This window comes from Tursiops truncatus, chromosome 1, assembly GCF_011762595.2.
Source record: "Tursiops truncatus isolate mTurTru1 chromosome 1, mTurTru1.mat.Y, whole genome shotgun sequence".
NCBI classification, from domain to species: Eukaryota; Metazoa; Chordata; class Mammalia; order Artiodactyla; family Delphinidae; genus Tursiops; species Tursiops truncatus.
In genome coordinates, this window is record NC_047034.1 from 37,684,896 (window position 1) to 37,699,765 (window position 14,870).

General features: G+C 45.4%; 1 long non-coding RNA gene across 4 annotated transcripts in view; it reads right to left on the reverse strand.

The window, feature by feature from the left end:
- Nucleotides 1-653: 653 nt before the first annotated feature.
- The window catches only part of LOC109552980 (uncharacterized), a 47,202-nt gene continuing 32,985 nt past the window's right edge, over nucleotides 654-14,870 (reverse strand). For 3 of the 4 annotated variants that reach the window (XR_012330960.1, XR_012330958.1, XR_012330957.1), the window contains 2 exons: nucleotides 4,605-4,948; nucleotides 654-3,461 (listed from right to left, as the gene is read on the reverse strand). This is a non-coding gene — a long non-coding RNA (uncharacterized lncRNA). The remainder of the gene's footprint in view (nucleotides 3,462-4,604; nucleotides 4,949-14,870) is intronic. The other variant, XR_012330959.1, reaches the window with a different exon arrangement.

Genomic DNA, 14,870 nt, shown 5'->3' on the forward strand with positions numbered 1-14,870 from the left:
CACCCCTTTCTACTGAGAAAGGAAAACCTCACAGTGGATCAGCCTGCTCCTCCGTGAGGGAAAGAGTAAGTGCTTGCTTTTCACTGTGGTTTAATCCAAAAGCTTGGTGTGCTTGAAACTAAGAACAAGAACAGAGGCTGCTCACTGCAAACTCGCCAGGGCTTCTACTGCCCAGCATTAGGAGATTTGGGGTTTGGTTGTTTGGTTGTGATTGTTGATTTCTTCTCCTATGCTTTGGATGAAGCTACTGAAACTCAAGAGGGATGAATTGGGAGACTGGGATTAACATATATACAATAATATGTATAAAATAGATAACTAATGAGAAACTGCTGTATAGCACAGGGAACTCTACTTCGCTGTACAGTAGAAACTAACACAACATTGTAAAACAACTATACCCCAATTAAGAAAAAAAAGAGAGAGATAGCAACCACTAGACCTGTATCTAAGAAGGTAAGTGATTTGCCCAGGGTCACACCGTTAGTTCGTGACAGAGCTTTACAAGACTACTTTACATAAACCAAAGCAGGTGAGGTGGGGTGGAACAAAAAAATGGGTAAAGTGAGGGTCTTAAATTTATAAGAGCTGCATGACATGGAGGGGCTTTGAGGAAAATTAATGGATGGTGTTTTCAGTGCCCCTCCCCCACCCCCCACCCCCGCCACTGCCTTTTTCTGGCTTCAGTTTTCACCAAGCCCTCCTTTACTCTGAGTTCCGTCTGGGCAAGTCCTGAGCTCCTGGAATGCATCTCTGCCTTCCTTATCTGGGAGCTAATCACTAAATAGCAGGTGGCAAAGATTCTGCTTTTCATCTCTTTTGCTCTCTCCCCTCCTCTCTTTTACTCATTTCCTCAGGGCTGTGAATCTCTGAATCTGAAGCAGGAAACCGCCCTGATTTGTTCACACCTGGAATACCATCCTCTCTTTGTTTGGAGAGGAAGGAGCAGGGAGAATCAAGAGAAGAAGCCCATTGTCTAGAGAAGGAAGAGAGATGTCAGCAATTAAATACTAATGTACACACTCAGTGAGGCAGGGACACATTCACATATTTTAAATCAAGCATTCTTTCTTTCAATTCTTATATTTCCCCACTCATCTCCACTCCCAATCAATGTCTTACAAGACACATTTACTGTGTGTCGCTTCAGTTATCAACATTCCACACAAATAGGGTGACAGAGGAAACAGGCAAAGTACCTTTGCAAGTCTGTTTGGGGTTGAAATACCAACTACACAGCCTAGAGGCTCCCGGAGATTAGCTTACTTTTTGCTCCTACAAATGTTAGAAACTGGCTTTTGAGGAAAGCTGTCATCAACCTCCCCTTTGCCGTGGGTGTTAGGAAGTCCCAGCCTTCTTTAAGTCATGCATTCTGTCCTCTTCCTAGACTTTCCATTTGGCCTTTGGAATGTCAACTGGTGCAGGCTCCCACCTTTAGTTATCATGTGTCTCTAAGCTCAGAGACTGGTATTTGTGGTCTGCTGAACACTAAGCTCCCTCGGGGGAAAATGGAAGAAAATATTGGATCCAAGTGTGGAAATTTAAACCCGTGATTTCCAATCTGTGGGCCCTGGGACCCCACAGGGGCACCATCTTTGTGTGAATCAGTACCTATAGTTGTACATGAATCATACTGTTTAGTCAACTATTCTGATACTTCTAATGTACTAATTTATTCATTCTACAAATATACATAAGGTGCCTACTATGTACCAGGAACTGTGCTAGGTGCCGAGTATACAACAGATAGTGAACAAATCAACTATGGCCTTGTGGGGTTTCCAGGCCAGTGGTGAGGACAAAGAGTTACAGAAACACAGAAGGAAAGCAACAACTCAGATTTGGGATAGTATATAGATAAGGTGGTGATTAATTCAAATCCCGTTTAAGGTGATAGCCTCTATTATTAATATTTGCTCTCCCAGTGCATTCCTAAAGTGTAAGTATCTTTATCTGCAGGTCTATAAATTTTTTGAAATTAAAATGTGCTCTCCATACTAAAACAGGTTGGACACCACTGACCTAAATCAGCCCCAAGAGATGTCTTTTCAATCCCAGATGAATGAATTAAATAGCAAGAAGTGATATTTCACCAATATTCCAGCAACTCTCAGGTGGATAATTCTTCCCTAGGTCTGAGTTTGCATTGTTTCATTGAAAGTTAAACTCAGACTCCCTGTACCCCATCATCCAGGAATACCACCTCTCCGGGTGGTATTCCACCTCTCCTGGAGAAATCAAGAAAGAACATACCCATTTGGTCATAGATTCCTCCTCCCCAAGGGGCAGAGAGCAGCCCCACCTATGCCCTGACTTGGGTGAGGTCGGAGGAAAGTCTTGTGGTTGATTTTGGTATGCTGGGGAATTGTAGGCCTGGAGCCGCGGGACGTGACTTGCCGCTCTATTAGACATGCTAGATAATCTCCTGAAACAAAGAAATAAAGCAAAGATTAGATGGGAGGATTTTCTTGTCAAGGATTATGAATGCAAAAATAACCCAGAAAATAGAGCTGGATTTGAACAGGGACCAGGCAAGATAATAGACAGGAAGACCTGTTAAACGTGAGGTCCCATTTAAATCAAAATGAGCCACCAACTCTCAGCTCCCAATGGGGCCTCTGTATACACATTCAAGGGTAGAAATATTCTAGGGACATTATTACTGTATTAGGCAATGTGGTGGGCACTGAACCTACAAATAAAATATGGTTCTTCAAGTGGTTATATTTTAGCAAAGAAAAGGTAAAGAGCAATGTTCATTTAAAAGATAATTAAACAGTAGTTTAGGCTTTGTGACAATGGAGAGAACACCAGCATGGGGGACAGCACCAGGTTTAGAGTCAAGAGACTGGATTTTATCCTCGTTCTATGTCAAATTTGACTCTTACCTTTGGCAAGTCACTTCCCTCTTATCCTCAACTCAGTTTTCTGACCTATAAAAGGACAAAGGTTATTTCCAGCTCCTAGTGCTATGATTCCAGGCCCCATATCAGAAAGCACTTCTTTTTTTTTAATTAGTTATTATTTTTTGTGTGTGTGGTACGCGGGCCTGTCAGTGTTGTGACCTCTCCCATTGCGGAGCACAGGCTCTGGACGCGTAGGCTCAGCGGCCATGGCTCATGGGCCCAGCCACTCCACGGCACGTGGGATCCTCCCGGACCGGGGCACGAATCCGCGTCCCCTGCATCAGCAGGTGGACTCTCAACAACTGCGCCACCAGGGAAGCCCTAATTTATTTTTTATTGAAGTATAGTTGAATTACAATGTTGTGTCCATTACAGAAAGAACTTCTAACAAAGGTCCCTTAACTTATTTGGTCACGGTTATCCTTCCTATAGAATTTGTCACAGCAGAACAGAAAATCCACCTCTTTGCAGCAGGCCTGGGTTGTAGGGTAAGATATTTCCCTACAGACTCCAGAAGTGTCCACAGGTCCTCTCCAAGTGACACCACAAGAAGACCTATTAAAGGAAGGAGATCAAAAAGCCAAATGGTTAGGACAATTTGGGGGACCACCTGTCGGAAACAGATCCACTTATTTAGTAGGAGGAAACATAAATGCATGTATCATACAGTCCCCCAACACCCCACTCCCACCAAAAATAGAAAGAACACAGCAAAATCATTGGCACTGTTAGACTGCACCCATCTTCAGCCCTGGTCTTTCACTGAGATAATTTCTTCATCTGCTGTCAACTTGACATGTTGGTGTAGGTAACTGTTGCTTCATTCTGACTCATCACAATGTGCTTTGTGGAAGTGAACCCAGGAGCCATTGTTCCCTGGTGATCTCTGGCCTCCTTCTTCCAAATTGCTGTCGGGCAGCCACGGAGCAATGGCGCTGAATTGACTTTGCCTCGGTTAGTCAACGGCCTTTGCCCAGCTCCCTCCTGATCCTCTTTAAGCCCTCCTGAGAACTCACAATGCAAAAGTCCTGGTAAAAACCTCCCACATTCTGCTAATTCAGTAACAGAATTTTAAAGAGTAAAGACTGGGCATCCCAAGCCCCTGTAACGTGTCACATATGCCGCACCTCCAAAATCAGCTAGTTGAGGAGATCAAGCAGAGTGGGAAGAGGGCTTGCATTTTATTTTTTATTTTTTTTATTTTTTTTTGCGGTACGTGGACCTCTCACTGTTGTGGCCCCTCCCATGGTGGAGCACAGGCTCCGGATGCGCAGGCTCAGCGGCCATGGCTCACGGGCCCAGCCGCTCCGCAGCATGTGGGATCTTCCTGGACTGGGGCACGACCCTGTGCCCCCTGCATCGGCAGGCGGACTCTCAACCACTGCGCCACCAGGGAAGCCCAGGGCTTGCATTTTGAAGTCAGATAAACTCCAGTCAGATCAACCGCAGGGCAACAGTGAACTGCTCATAGTTCCACATATCTTGTTATTTTTAATTCCACACGTTGACTGTGCGACCTACTCTTTCTGAAATGTCCTGCCCCACCCCACATACTTTCTTCTAACTCCTGCTTATCCTTAACCCTCAGCTCAAACATCACCTTCTCCAGGAAGTCTTCCCTGACCCTCCCAAGCTGCATTAGATGTCCCCTTGGTGCTTAACCCAATTCCCTGTGTATAGCTCTATCATTTTACTTACCATATTGCTGTATAATTGCTGTTGTCCTCTCCTAGACTGTGAATTTCTTGTCAACTAGAACCAACTCAACGTTTTCTTTTTTTTCTCTACATAGCTTAAGGCATAATCTAGTTTGTTTACTGAATGAATAAATTATCTGATTCATCCACTTATTAGTAGTGTGTTCTGGGCAATGTAATGTACTTCTCTGGGCCTCTAATTTCTCATCTGTAGATTGGAGATAATAGTCCATTGCTCATTGAGATGTTGTTCAGACTTGGAGGTAACATACATAAAGGCCTACCACGATGCTGATGCGTAGGCATGGAGAATTAATGCACATAGGCCGTGGATCTGCACGGGGCCTGATGAAAAGGAAAGAGAACACAGGAAGCTCACTTGAGAGCTGTGAAGACTCCCACAGTCAGTCTGCAGTGCCTGCCTCTGTGGATGTATGTTCCCAGCCAGCAGCTCCCTCCCTATGGGGAAGCCTGGAAGTCCTTGTTTTTTGCTTTTTCTTAAATGAGAAATAGCAGATCATTCCTAAAAGTTTCCTGGGACTCCAGCCTCTCCAGTTGGATTGATTGACTAGCATAGCTACTCTTATCATTTCTTGCATTGACAAAGGGCCCTGTAGGCCTAGGACACCCACCCACACCCCGCCCCTGCAGACAACCCTCAACTCTATTGTAAATAGGTCCTTCATGTGGTGAGGTCAGACTCACCCAGAGAGTTTCTGGTGATTTATCTGCACGCTTTGGGTAGGAAAAGAGGAAGCAGCTGTGGTCTGAGCCTCCTGGAAACTTGACAATTGCCCTGACACTTGGAGGGTTTGCTCAAGGTGTCTAGAAAAGTTTCCAAATAATAGAGGTAAGGAAGCAGGGGCAGCTTAGCAGAAGCTAGGTGGTCACCATGGCAACAAGTGCTGTTGGCCTAGCCCACAATATCATTACACAGGACCATCCCCACATGCCCCCAGTTCCTCCAAAACACACACGCACATGAACACACACACACACACACACACACACACACACAGCCTCCCTCCGGGAACATGCAGGGCTCTCCACTGGTCAAATCCTCCCAGATCCTCTGGTGAATCAGGCTGAATCAGACCCTCTGAGTCACCTAGAGCCCATGCAAGCCAGGGTTAATTTATTCAATAGTCATTTATTGAGCAAGTGCCAGTGCCGGCTTTGTGCTAGGCACTGCAGGCCGATGCCTTCTAGAACATTCTTGAGAGCCTTTCTCTCCAAGCCGCCCCATGGGGGAGAAACCACTTCAGTCAGAAAGTTGGTGAGGCAAGGGCTTGGCATGGAGGTATCGCCAAAGAAGAGATCTGTGCTGAACTGGGCACGGCTCATTATCAATCAGCTCTTTCTGCAAGGACACACGAGAGGGTGCCAAACCACTTCCAGGGACCCCAAATGGCCATCCAATGGCAAGTAAACAGTGGAGGGTCAATACTGAAGAAGAGTAAATTCCCACAGAATTGCTGCCACTCTGAAACTCAACCATGGCCAGAGAACCGAGAAGCACTTGAGCAACATTCCTATGGTCACCTCCAAATTACTCTGGGATCCCAGAAGTGAAGAGGAAGGAGCTTCTTTTAGGAAAAAGGACAGAGAGTGATGGTGGGCTACTGCGGAGGTTTTAAAACATGTCTGAAAATACTTATACAGTCCTTCCAGGGAGAGGTAGGTTGATATCCCCTCCACCTGAATCTGGGCAGGCTTCTGACTTGTTGTAGCCAACTGAATGTGGCAGAAATGATGCTCCATGACTTCTTCAGCTAGGTGGGAAAAGGCCTTGCAGCTTCTACCTTGTTTGCTGGAACACTTGCCATCTGAGCCCTGAACCCTGAGCCACTGTGTAAGGCTGCTCCTAGGCCACCATGCTGTGAGGAAGCTCAAGGATATGGACCAGCCATGTGTGTGTGTTCTGCCCGACAGCCACACTGAGGTCCCAGTCCATCGCCAGTACCCCATGTCAGACTTGTGAATGGAGGAGCCTCCTAACCATCCCAGCCCCAAGGCCTTGAATTGCCCCCAGCTTTGGAGTCTTCACAGCTGAGGCTCCAGACATTGTGGAGCAGAGATAAAGCATCCCTGCCGTGCCCTGTGTGAACCCCTGCCCCACAGAATCCATGAGCAGAATGAAATGGTTGTTTCATGCCACTAAGTTTGGGCAATCTGTGGTGAGTGGCAGGACTTCAGTGACCGAATGATCCTGGAGGTGAGAGTGAACAGTATTAGAAAAAAGGAAGAGGAAAGTACAAACAAGAGAATGACACAAGGAGAAAAGGACAGGGACCTGAATGATGCTGTTTGTACTCTGTTTTCTTTTCTGATGTGAAAAAGGAACCAAATGTAATCACATTTCACAAGCCATCCCTAGGCTTAGCTTTTGGTAGCCCAGCCTTGCAGTGGCCTGGGAATACTCACACCTGGTGGTCCACAGCCTCCCATGGCATGGGCCTTTCCTTATTGCCCCTCAGGGAAGATAGGAACCTCCAGCATTTCAGAGGCCCCCCTCCATGGGGGGAAGCCACATGACTTCATGGTGGCTGAAGCTGAGGCTTCTGCAGCTTCTTTCCCTTACCACCTCCCAGGGGTGCTCCAGAAGGAGGTGACAAGGACTGTGTCTGCCCAAAGGCATGCTCAGTTATCCCTGAGATAGTTGATAGTTATCATTCTAAAAGAGACCCTAACCAGCACTGAAAGTGCTAATTTCATCTGAGCTTCTGGGAGTTACTTGTGGCAAAGAGCTCTTTACTCTTTGAGTTTCTTCTAGTTCCACTGCTAGGAAAAAAGACCACCTTCTTACCCCCATTCCTCCCACCAGACTGCTAGGAATATTTATCCTTGTTTAGACAGCCCTTTATTAGAGCTCGAGTGCATTTTAAGAAACCCCTTTGACACCCTTGCCCCAGAAGGAAAGGGAGGCGGCCTTTCAACAGGCCCAGCAGGGACCTCACCCAGTGGTCAGGTCCCTGGTCAGGGAGCATCCAGGACCTCTGGAGTCCTTGAGGAAAGGCCTGGTCAGAACTCACTACAGTAAGTGCAGCAGTGGGGAGGGTTCCCAGATCTGCAGGACTCACCCACTGGCCTTTGTTTTGGTTTTCTGAACAGCCCCATTTTCCGAAGGTCCACGCATATTGTCAGAAGGCCTTTCTATCTGTCTTGGATTGCTCCAATTTCAATCTCCTCCTTCAACTTAGTGGCTGAATTAGACCTGAAGTTATAGACTCTTTGAACTAGAAGGGACCTTAGAAATCATCTAGGTCAACCCCCAGGAAGGGAAAGTGACTTGTCCAGGGTCACACAGCAAGGGTTCTTTACTGTTAGAGTAAGGACTGGAACTAGGGTCCCAGGCTCCCAAGCCAGGGCTCTTTGTACAGTGCTCTTGGTGCTGTCAGACTACCCAGACGGCTTGCTCCCTGGAGAGTATGAATTCAAGGAATCTGCTTGAACCCAACCAACCACAGGAATCCTGGGTTCCAAAGATCCTGTCTGCAAACCCCACTCCTTCCTCCTCTCCTCCCTACCTCAAACCCAACCTCCCAAACCTCTAGAATAGTTTGGAGGCAAGTAAAAACAATCTGCCCAGGCAGTGTTCTACTTTTAGGCATCCTTAGAATTAAAGCTCCTGGTTGCTTTAGAAATTAAGACTTTCCCACCCACCTCTCTCTCTCCCCTTTTCATTCTCCTCCCCACCCTGGCTCTGATTTCATGTCTGCTTTTCTGTTTCCTTAGCTACATGAGGCATTTCAAGCTTCATATAGACTATTTCCTATAAATGCAAACACTGTCTTGGACACACCAATAAAACTTAATTTTGGTCAATGTGCTGTTTGGGGAGTTTTTAATAAATTATGCCCCTTGAGCACATTTTCGAACAAAATGAAATACCAAGAAAAGAAGAACATGGTTATTTGCAGACAATGGGGGAACCACTTAGACATAAATGTTAGAATAGAGGGACAGACTGTCCTATATTATAACTGTTTGGGTAAGTATCTATTTTTCTGACTGGAACTGACTCCTGAAGGGTTTACATCATGTCTTTTTTCAATTCTACGTCCCTCATAACCCCAAACATACCACTTTTCACATACAAGGGCCTATATAAATGTTTGTTAAATTGAATCTCTTTTTTAATTTACTGAGAGCCTACTATGTAATAGGCAGAAGGCTAGATGTTTTTATAGCTTTTTAAAAATTGATTCTCATGATCCCCCATCAGTTATTTCTTGCCACATTAATGATATTTTACAAACCACCCTAACAATTCTGACTCCGATTCCAATGGATGTGGGGTTTTCCCAAACCAACCAAGCAATTCTGCAACACCAGCTGGGTGTCCCACAATTCAACTTAATCCTGACACTATCTTCCTGGAGACAGCATCAGATCCACAGGTTGAGGGCTCAGTCCCACAAGACTGCCCCCCAATTCAGATGCCAATCACAAGCCCAGGTTGTCACCTATACTTCTGACTGCCTGGCTCTAAATCAGAGGTTTCCAAAACCCCCTCCTTGGGTTTGATTCATTTGCTAGAGTGGCTCACAGAACTCAAAGAAACATTTTACTTACTAGATCACTGGTTTATTATAAAACGACATAACTCAGGCACAGCAAGATGAAAGAGGTGCCGAGGGCAAGGCATGGGGAAAGTACACGGAGCTTCCGTGCCCTCTCTAGGCATGCCCCCTCCCCACAATTCCAAGTGTTCACCAACCAGAAGCTCTCTGAACCCTGTCCCTTCGGGGTTTTATTGAGGCTTCATTACATAGCATGATTGATTAAATCACTGGCCATTGGTCATGACTGATTGAACCTCCAGCCCCTCTCTCCTCCCCAGAGGTCAGGGGGTGGGACTGAAAGAGCCAACCCTCTAATCAAGTGGTTGGCTCTACTGTAAACCATCCCCCATCTTAGGTGCTTCCCAAATGTCACCTCATTAACATAACAAAAGACACCTTTATAGCTCTCCAGGCTTAGGAAATTCCAAGGGTTTTAGGAGCTCTATGACCGGAAGGGGTGGAAGACCCAATGCCTATTCTTATCATAAATCAAAATATCGTACACCCTAAAGCTTAGTAGCTTCCAACAGCCCCCTTCTGCTGTATCTGTGGGTCTCCAGGGTGGCTTGCCAGTGCTGCTGAGCCAGGCTGGGCTTGGCCAGTCTTGGTGAAGCTTAGCTGGAGGGCAGCTGGGCGGGCTGATCTAACATGGCCTAAGCCGGGGTGGCAAGAATGATGGGGGCCTCTCCCCACATGATTTTCACTTTCCAGCAGGCTAGCCCAACCTTATCCTCACAGTGGAGATAACAGGATTCCAAAAGAGCAAGCAGAAGCATGCAGCGTTGTTTGAGGTTCCGGCTCAGAGCAGGCACACCTTCACAGTGACCACACTTTATTGGTCAAAGCAAGTCATAAGGCCAACCCCAGACTCAAGGGCTGGGGAAATCAATTCCACCTCTCAATGGAAGGAGCAAAAAAGTCATGTCACCATGTATAAAAGGATTAGAATTGAGGTCATTTTTGTAATAAATCCACTGTGTAAGTCCAATCGTAAGGTGAAGGGAAAAAAATGGAGAGAGGTTAAAAGATTTATAAAACAATGTTATAAAATTGCATTGTAACGATGGTTGCGCAACTCTATACGTTTACTAAAAATCATTGAACTGTACACCTACAATGGCTGACTTTTATGGCATGTAAGTTATTCCTCAGTAAAGCTGTTTAAAAAAACTGAAAAAAAAAATGTTAAATTTACTGACAATCATTCAACTAATAATTGTCCAAATCTGCAGTTAAACTCAGGTATTCTAGCCCAAAACTCAGTAATCTTTTCAATGCACTATATTTATCATACCTAAAGTATTAGATTCTCAGAATCAGAGCATCTAAGAGCTAGAAAGAGCTCCTACTGACTATTTTGTATACCCCTCTTTCTTCAAGCAGCTGAATGTGTAAGCCTTCTGGTGCAGGTGCAAGAATCCTCTTCTTAGGTTGAAAAGCAGAAACAACAGTGCAGGAAACCTGAACCATTTGAAAAATACCCCTCATCTTCTCATACGCTTTTGGGATCTAGAGTGATTAACATTGGAAAGAACTTGACCCACTGTTCTTTCTAGAACCAGAAGCTGCCGACAATTCTTCTGATTCTGGCTCCTCTCATTTTATGCTGACCATATCGTAAGTAGCCAGGATACCTAATGTGCCTAGATTCTCGTATTAACAGTGATGGCATTTTTCTTCTATTTCATTAGTCAGTGTCCAAATCTAAGTTCCTTTTTGGGCTGAAGGTTGTATTCAAATTAAACGTAGCCCAAGGAACATCCTTTGTGTCTAAAAATCTCTGACATGAGGACTCTGGGAATAACAACACTTAAAGAAAAAAAAGGTGGATTGTGCAATGTGGTCCTTCTCTCATGCACATTAAGGCATCTGTGAGGATGATGAACACATGGGAAGTGGTATGATTTTGTCCTATAATTTGGACTTGTTTCTGGAAAGAAAAAGAGTGAAATCCATAGGAGATGCACCCAAGCCCTCCATAAACAGGGCTTTGAAAAGCAAATTGAGCAGCTTTCATCAATCACACACAGACCACATCAAAAGCTGCCTGAGGAGAATCACTCACCCCATGTCAGGCAGGGTCAGGCAAACGTTATCAAACGCTCTTTCAAGATATTACGAACCAGAATCAAGAGAGAGAGAAAAAGGTAAAGAGGAGTGTCAAAAATAAAACCATGAAAGGGAGAGAGGCAAATAAGGCAGAGAATGTGATGCAGTGGGAAAGAGGATGAGGAGGGAGGACAAAGGGAAAAGAAGGGAAACAGGAGGATATCAGGATAGATGGCAGGAGACAGAGCCAAGCTCTTATAGCAGAAGCTATAAGGAGAGTGTGGCAAAACGGAACAAAAGTAAATCAACGGCTAAAGAGAGGCAGAGATAGGAAAGCTCAAAGCGGAGAGAAACAGCCTTTACACACGGTGGAGGCCATGTTGGCAGCCATCTGTCCTGAGGACACGTGGTCTTCGTGGACTTCTGTGGAAAATTAGCCAGAACAGATCTATTTTCCCACCTAGAGGAGCATCATTAAGTCCCACTGAAAGGGGGTGGAACAGAAAACAAAGAAAAAACGAACACTCCAAACTTCTTCCTCTCCAGCTTCCCCAAATGATCTTTTATCTACTATGAAGGGCTCTTTGATCATCCCAGCCGGCTTTACTCAGGCTCTGAAAATCAGAGGGAACAGTCATTAAAAACCCAGCCTGATGTCCACCCAAGCCCCCAGTGGAGCGATTTCATCTTTTATTACAACAAAGCGAGGGCAGTCATGTATCAGCTCAGGTTATAAATCTGTCTTCTTCATAGATCAAGTTCGATTTTCCAACTAATTGGAGGCAAACAAATCCACTCCTGGGTCAGAGCAAGCAAATGTCCCTTTCTCAGTAAAGGGCCTGGCTCTGTCTTAATCAAGAGGTAAGGGTCCAGCAGTACTTCACTGAATGGATGTGTCACCAATTATTGAAGTAATTTCTTGGTGTTGGTCACGTCTTTTCATTTTTTATTCTTAAAGATGATACTTTCAAAAACACCTTTGCCAAGAAAGAAAAAAACCAGGAGGTAAAGTTCCAGGTGCCTAGGTGTTCCCATGAGGAGCCCTGGGGGAGTCCAGGGTCAGTGGGAGGGTACCAGGTGTGAAAAAAGGAAGCCTTTGCAACAAGGGGGAAGAGATGATAAGTGGGAAATGGAAGGGCTTTCTCCAAAGCAAACTTTGCTCATTGTACATTTTAACCCCATAAAGTGACATTGGGAAGAGCGATGCGTTAAGAAACAGTGTCCTAGAGACAACCTTGCTCTTGGCACTCTGTGCGCATTTGTTGAAATAAGGCAGGATACTAGGAATGATTTGCTAGTGGTTCCCAATCCTTAACCGCAGGGACTAGATTGGAGCTGAGAGAATAACAGTGCCCAAATTTATGGAGCCAATCATTTTACATGCATCATTTCATTTAATCCTCACAACAAACCTATGAGGTAGACATTCCGATTATTATCCCCACTTTACTGATGAGGAAAGAGAAGCTCAGAGAGGTTAAATGACTGATCCAGAGTCCCAGAGTGAGAATGTGGTGGAGCAGAAATCTGAGCTGCAACTAACCCCAGAGCTGGTCGTCCATGGCCAGCATCCACTCAAGTAGCAGATGGAGGCGATGGAAGACCACTTGGTCCTTTGTCCCCTTGGAGCAGCGTGCAGGATGGGGAGAAAGGAGAGCCAAAACAGCCTCAGTTCAGCTGCACAGGATCAGGGTTTCAAATAAGATGGTAACTAACAGTCCATGTTGCAAAATAGAAGCCAATGTATGATATGAACATTTTTTGAGCTTGGGGATAAATGGTACAGCCATATACCAAGAAGAAGGTAGCATCACTATGGGCTGTAACAAGTGTGGAGAGCCTTGAAATTCTTCTATTTCCCTTTATAAAAGCAAAAGACCAGAAAATGATGCATAATTACAGAGCCATCGGCACTGAATTACAACACCTCTTGCATGGACCAACATGGCAAACGACTCCACAGCATCAGTGAGTGTCCTAAGTTCCTCCTCCCACCCCCAATGCCACACTGGCATAAGCAGCCCACACCACACACAAGCAGAGTCCAGAACACAGGCTGTGTGGTTAGACAGACATGTGTTCAGATCTTGTCTCTACCACTTACTACCTGAGTAACTTTAAACACTTTGTTCAAAATCTCTGAGCCACAGTTTCCTCATCTGAAAAATGGGGCCTATAAAAATACCTGAGACCCAAGTAATGTTAGGATAAAATGAAAAAATGAATGCATAACATCTAGAACAATGCCTAGTATATAATAAGCACTCTTTTTAAGAAAAAAAAAAAAAGCTATCATTATATGTTTCCATCCCTTCATCTTCCTTATTTGAAGCTAAAAGAGGAAGAGGCAGATCAACTGAAATTGCTACATAAAAGCCAGATAGAGCCTGGCTATTCCACCAGAGGCAATAATTATAAAGCTGCTTCAGAGCACAGAGAGTTCCCAGAACAGAATACACATTTGGAACAAGTTCATTACAAAAAGCTGCTTACTTATAAAAGCTGCTATCGTTATAGCCTGACAAATGGAAAACACAGCACTGATAGAGAAGATGCCAGTGGTAAACAAGACAGCTACACCAAGAGGTCGCTTGATTTCTCTCTTCCCACCCATCCTCCAACAGTTTCTTAACCTTTGATGGGATTATAATGACAAGTTCAGTTAGGTTTTATATGCCTGTTTACTGAGTTCCCCCCAAACTCCAAATCGAGGGAAGAAGCCTTGGACGTCTCTGCCCAACCTCCAGGAATGGAATGAGGCAGCCATGGCGCCCAGCAGGCCCTTTCTCACTTCTTTGCCGAGTTAAGTCAGCTCCAAGCTTTTCCCACCTCTTCAGCCTTTCTAGAGACCCCAAAACCCTCACCATCTCTGCTCCAATGCTGCCCCTCACACCTCATTGGTCCACTCCAAGAAGAACTCTCTCCTGGCCAGTCTGTGTCCTGAGCCTTCTTGCTCCAGCCTGAGTGGGTCACCTTCCCAGTAGTAGAATGAGTGCTAGATGGAAAGTCAGGAGATTGGGGTGATAATGCAGCCCTATATATAACTCTGTGATAATGCGGCACAAGCCACTTAGCCGGACATTGTCACTGAACTTCTCTGAGCCTCAGTTTTGTTGTCTACAAAATGGTAGTAACAACACCCCCGTCATGGTGTTTCTGTGCAGCTTCAATAAGTTTATGGTCATGAACTTTCCCTGTAGAGTGCTTGGCACCAGCGGGAGCTGTTGCAGCCAGACGATGACAATGACTAAGCCCCCTGATATCAGAGCTCTGTCCTATGAACTTGGGGCTGGGATGGCAACGGAAAGTGGAGGGGAAAGCCCCCACGTATGTACCCTCACAACTCGCTAGAGATCACTGAGACTTTCAAGGAGTTTCTAGGTGCAGAAATGACCTGAGGAAACAGGGCGAAGGGAGCTGGATGCTGTCACCCCTCCGCTGTAACCTCCCTGTCCCTGCCCTGCTCTAGCCCCAACAGACTTGGCTAGGTCTTATTCCCTTGCCAAAGAAAAGCCAGCAACATCAAAAGGAAGCAGGTTAGTGCTTTTACAGGGCCTGTGGCAAAACAGACTTTTGCCAGCATTTACCAGAAACCATGGCAAACCTTCTAAATTCTCACATAATGAAAACCAGCGATCTCCATCTACTCCTTT